The sequence below is a fragment of the Schistocerca nitens genome, chromosome 7 (assembly GCF_023898315.1).
Source record: "Schistocerca nitens isolate TAMUIC-IGC-003100 chromosome 7, iqSchNite1.1, whole genome shotgun sequence".
In the NCBI taxonomy this organism is placed as follows: Eukaryota; Metazoa; Arthropoda; class Insecta; order Orthoptera; family Acrididae; genus Schistocerca; species Schistocerca nitens.
In genome coordinates, this window is record NC_064620.1 from 280,658,649 (window position 1) to 280,664,346 (window position 5,698).

Genomic DNA, 5,698 nt, shown 5'->3' on the forward strand with positions numbered 1-5,698 from the left:
GACTACGTGGACTTTTTTTCTTCTTAACAACTGAATTTTATACATCTACATCTACATCTACATCCATACTCCGCAAGCCACCTGACGGTGTGTGGCGAAGGGTACCTTAGTACCTCTATCGGTTCTCCCTTCCATTCCAGTCTCGTATTGTTCGTGGAAAGAAGGATTGTCGGTATGCTTCTGTGTGGGCTCTAATCTCTCTGATTTTATCCTCATGGTCTCTTCGCGAGATATACGTAGGAGGGAGCAATATACTGTTGGACTCTTCGGTGAAGGTATGTTCTCGAAACTTTAACAAAAGCCCGTACCGAGCTACTGATCGTCTCTCCTGCGGAGTCTTCCACTGGAGTTTATCTATCATCTCCGTAACGCTTTCGTGATTACTAAATGATCCTGTAACAAAGCGCGCTGCTCTCTGTTGGATCTTCTCTATCTCTTCTATCAACCCTATCTGGTACGGATCCCACACCGCTGAGCAGTATTCAAGCAGTGGGCGAACTAGCGTACTGTAACCTACTTCCTTTGTTTTCGGATTGCATTTCCTTAGGATTCTTCCAATGAATCTCAGTCTGGCATCTGCTTTACCGACGATCAACTTTATGTGATCATCCCATTTTAAATCACTCCTTTTTTAATCTTTTTTATAAAGCACAAAATACAATTCCCCTTCATAAAAAATTTCAATATCAACAAAACATGACATCCGTCACTAGTGCAATCTCATATGTTGTCTGAACATAAGTTTGCCCGTTAAGTACATTTTGTTTGTCATTCCTCAAGAGGGTCTTCCCACTTGTGTTTCCTCAAGTTACGCTATAGATTTGAAAGTGAACTCTTGACCATCATTTTCAGGTCTTGACCTGTCTAGAGAGTCACACGCAGGTGACTGAGCACTGACGGTCCATATCTATCTGGGAGTCCAACGTTGCAATGCCATATGTAACACAATACCTATAAAGCTGAGCGTGTAAGTTTAATTTTATATTTTTATGCTTTTTAACAAGAGTGGATAGGTTTCGGTGATGGCGTCTAGCAAAATAGCTGTAAAATGCATGGGTAAAGTTTTAGCCTTTAAATTTCTCTAAACTTGTTTCCAATTGGGCTACGAAGTCTTTCGCGACGTATTTCTTGAATAAAAATCTCTCGGTGTCATGCCGCGTCAATTCAGGATAAAACTCCAAGCTTTCGACCACTACCTCCATGGTCGTCGTCAGGGCTAAAACTGACTGTCGTGAACTAGCGAGGTTCCCAATTTTATATGCCAAGGACGGCTTCTGATTGGCTGGAATACGTCGTAGCAACAGCGATATGGCGCGTCGTGAAGTGGTGCCCTCTATTTCCATAGATGTAGTTTCTATCCTGCGTTTCTTGCAGCGCCATCCCTTGAAACAGGAGGTAAAGTGCGGGAAGTTTTTCTCTGCGATTTTTCTTTATCCAGTGCACTCTTCCAAGTGTTGCTAAGTGCATAGCCGTTGTCTCTGTTAAAGTTATTATCGGTAAGTCTAATTTCGACTTCTTCCCGGATCACAGAGTCCCAGTAATTCGATGCGTGGCCTATTACTCTGGTTTCTTCAAATAAAATCTTATGCTTGTTAAGCAGGCTATGTTCAGCCGCCGCTGATTTTTCCAAATACCTGTATTTTAGGTGGCGCTGGTGGTCGATGCAAATATTGGCTGTCCTTAACTCTGATAGACGGAGCGACGCTGCGCAGTGGTTAGCACACTGGACTCGCATTCGGGAGGACGTCGGTTCAAACCCGCTTTCAGCCATTCTGATTTAGGTTTTCTGTGATTTCCCTAAATCACTTTAGGCAAATGTCGGGATGGTTCCTTCGAAAGGACACGGCCAATTTCCTTCCCCGTCCTTCCCTAATCTGATGGGACCGATGACCTCTCTGTTTGCCGCCCCCCCCCCCCCCCCTCCCAAACCAACAACAACAAATCTGATAGATGAAACACGTGGAAGATCTTTCCCGTGATACTTATTCAGTCTCCCCTGAGTATCTGAGTATCTTACTTGTTCGAGGTATATTTCTCAGTCCCTATACTCTTGCCACAATGATAACACTGATTCTCGTCAGATCACTGAAGTTAAGCGCTGCTGGGCTTGGCTAGCACTTGGATGTATGACCGTCCGGTCTCCCGAGCGCTGTTGGCAAGTAGAGTACACTCAGCCCTTGTGAGGTCAATTGAGGACGTACTTGACGGGGAAGTAGCGACTCCGGTCACAAAAACTGATAACGGACGGGAGACCGGTGTGCTGACCCCATGCACTCCATTTCCGCGTCCAGTGACGTCTGTGGGCTGAGGATGACACGGTGGTCGCTTCTTACCATTGGGCCTGCAAGGCCTGTTCGGACGGACATTCTTTTAGTCTCTGTTCATATGCGAGGTAGATTTAAGAAAACGGAATTTGAACGAACTGAATAATAATAAAATCCATTTTATGTTGGCTGCTACGCTAAAATAACTCAATCTACGTTATATTTGCAGACCTCACGTTCTAGAAATACAAGATGGAGAAGATCATAACCTCACACCTCTTTGAGATTTTCCACTTAAAACCCTTGTCCCTTAGTTTCAGACTCTTTCGTCTTGTGTATGACACATATGAGTAAGTTTCATAGGAAGTACTATATTTACACCAACTGCGACATGGTCGCGTATACAAACAGTGATCCAATACTGTCAAATGTTTTTTATTCCAGTCTTTGATCACAATATGAATTCTTTAGACGATGACCGGTTTCAGTCCGTAATGACCATCCTCAGATCTTCTTTACACCATGTCCTAAAGTGATAAGGCCATAATGGCAATCGTCAAAACATATAAATATAATCAGCACAGCATCGTCATATAGATCTAAAATAAGGTGTAGAGTAGGCCACATCGTCCACACAGTATTCATTGCAATAATGACTATGTGAAAGATGTGGCCTGTTCAACACCTTATTTTAGATCTATATGGCGATGCTGTGCTGATTATATTTATATGTTTTGACGATGCCGTTATGGCCTTATCACTTTAGGACATGGTGTAAAAAAGATCTGACGATGGTCATTACGGACAGAAACCGGTCATCGTCTGAAGAATTCATATTGTGATCAAAGACTGGAATAAAGAACATTTGATTACTATATTTAGATTTGGAGTGAGTAGTTAAAAATTTTTCAGAAACCATGCTCTCAGATGAGGACCAGAAAGCTCAAAGCCACTAACCGCAGGCAAGGGCTATCATTGAGGGTGGCGCCTTATCTCGCTCGGCCATTCAGGCAACTCTCAGGATAATTTCGCTTGTGAGTTTCAGTGCTGATGTGTGACCTTCAGACATGCGAGAACAGAGGTGAGTTAGCGGAAGACTTGTCAGTTTGCACAACTTATCGACACCGCATCTCGCTGACTAATGGGGGGGGGGGGGGGGTGTTTGCTTTCTTTTCTACTGAACAAATGTACGTTGGCCATTCGGGGATGATAGTGAGGGCAGTGAACCCATGCATTCACCGAAAGAAGACAGCGTAGTGACACCATTATGATCTAAGTAGACATTTCGTAACGCTCTCAGGAGCCCTTACCCACATATAAAGGAGATTAGATATATACGGGGTGTTGCTATTACACACTCTACGAGCTGTAGGCGGGATTCACAAAATGAAATTTTACATCAGAACATGCGTCTTGAAAAGAGAACAGTACTTGCTAAAATTTTTAACTCTTGCTATGTTTGTTAGATACCGCAACTTTGTCTTCTTGTGTTCCAATGTGTGTGTATTCCTAAGGGACCAAACTCCTGAGGTCATCGGTTCCTAGACTTACACACTACTGAAACTAACTTATGCTAAGAACAACATACACACTCATGCCCGAGGGAGGACTCGAACCTCCGGCGGTAGGGGCCGCGCTATCCGTGACATGGCGCCCTAGACCAGGCGGCCACTCCGCGCGGCTGCCTTCTTGGACTACGTACCGCAGAACATTAGTGAGGTAGTTGTACAGAATAGCCGTCGTCTTATTGATAAACTTTTGTAGATAACTAAGTAAGAAATATCAATATTAGTTTGAAAGTTAAAGCATGAGTCAGTTGTCCTTTACTTCTAACGATAATATGGAGTGAATCGTTTCCGGACATGTGTTCCTGTGTAACACTTTATCTTATACATCTTCTGACAACTTCTGCTCGCGAGTTAGCCTATAGAGCCTTCTAAATTTTGTGCACGCATTCATACCGACTCACTCCTCTGGGGCGCAGCGGACCTTCCTTTGTATGAAACTGCCCCCAGTAAAATTTGCACCTATACAAGAATTTGTGATATGCATTTTCAGTATTCCCGGAAACTACTTGTTCACTAAGTCACGGCGTAGCTGCACCTTGAGCATCCTCGTCCATCGGAAAGCTCTCTATGCACGCAGTAACGTGCTCTGCCGGCATGCTAATGACCAGCAACGTAAACATCCTTCTGCCGGGAGAAGAGCGCCACCTAGGGTCGACATAACGTGTTACCATATGGCCTCTTACTTACACATATTGCACTTCCTCTAATTGTTTTAACGTTTATATCCTGATTTACCTTATTCTATGAAGCGTACTCTGTGCCAATATGAAAAAAATGCATTCCCAACTTAAAATATTTGTTTGTTATTACGTAAGTTACTTTACGATTCATACTAAAGTGTATTATACACACATCAAAATAGTTTTGCATCACCCCCGTTCCCAGAACTCCTGAAGATGGACATTGACTGGGGGTATTTTATCACAGACACAGTCCCTTTGACTGTTCAGAGATGTCAGTAAATCCGCCCAAAGATGTAAAAAACCATGCATGAGCAGCGCCTATTAGACAGAGGGGATCTGACAGCCGATCAGTTCCAGTCATTCCACCAGGAGGGAGGTACACGGGTTGTGTTGTCTGTAATTCAACCATGTCTAGACGGTCAATACCGGGGTTCGATCGCGTCCGCATTGTTAATTTATGCCAGGAAGGGATCTCAACAAGGGAAGTGTCCAGGAGACTCAGAGTGAACCAAAGCGCTGTTGTTCGGACATGGGGGAGTTGCAGGGAGAGAGGAACTGTCGATGACACGCCTCGCTCAGGCCGCCCAAGGGCTACTACTGCAGTGGATGACCGCTACCTACGGATTATGGCTCGGAGGAACCCTGACAGCAACGCCATCGTGTTGAATAATGCTTTTCGAGCAGACATAGGCCGTCGTGTTACAACTCATACTGTAGGCTGCGTGATGAGCCGCTTCACTCCCGACGTCCATGACGAGGTCCATCTTTGCAACTACAACACCATGCAGCGCGGTACAGATGGGCCAAGCAACATGCTGAATGGACCGCTCAGGATTGGCATCACGTTCTCTTCACCGATGAGTGTTGCATATGCCTTTAACCAGACAATCGTCAGAGACGTGTTTGGAGGCAAACCAGTCAGGCTGAACACCTTAGACATACCGTCCAGCGAGTGCAGCAACATGATGGTTCCCTGCTGTTTTGGGGTGGCATTATGTGGAACCGATGTACGCCGCTGAATACGTGAATGCCATCCTCCGACCGATAGTACAACCACATCGGCAGCATATTGACGAGGCATTCGTCTTCATGGACGACAGTCCGCGCACCCATCGTGGACATCTTGTGAATGACTTCCTTCAGGATAATGACATCGCTCGACTAGAGTGGCCAGCATGTTCTC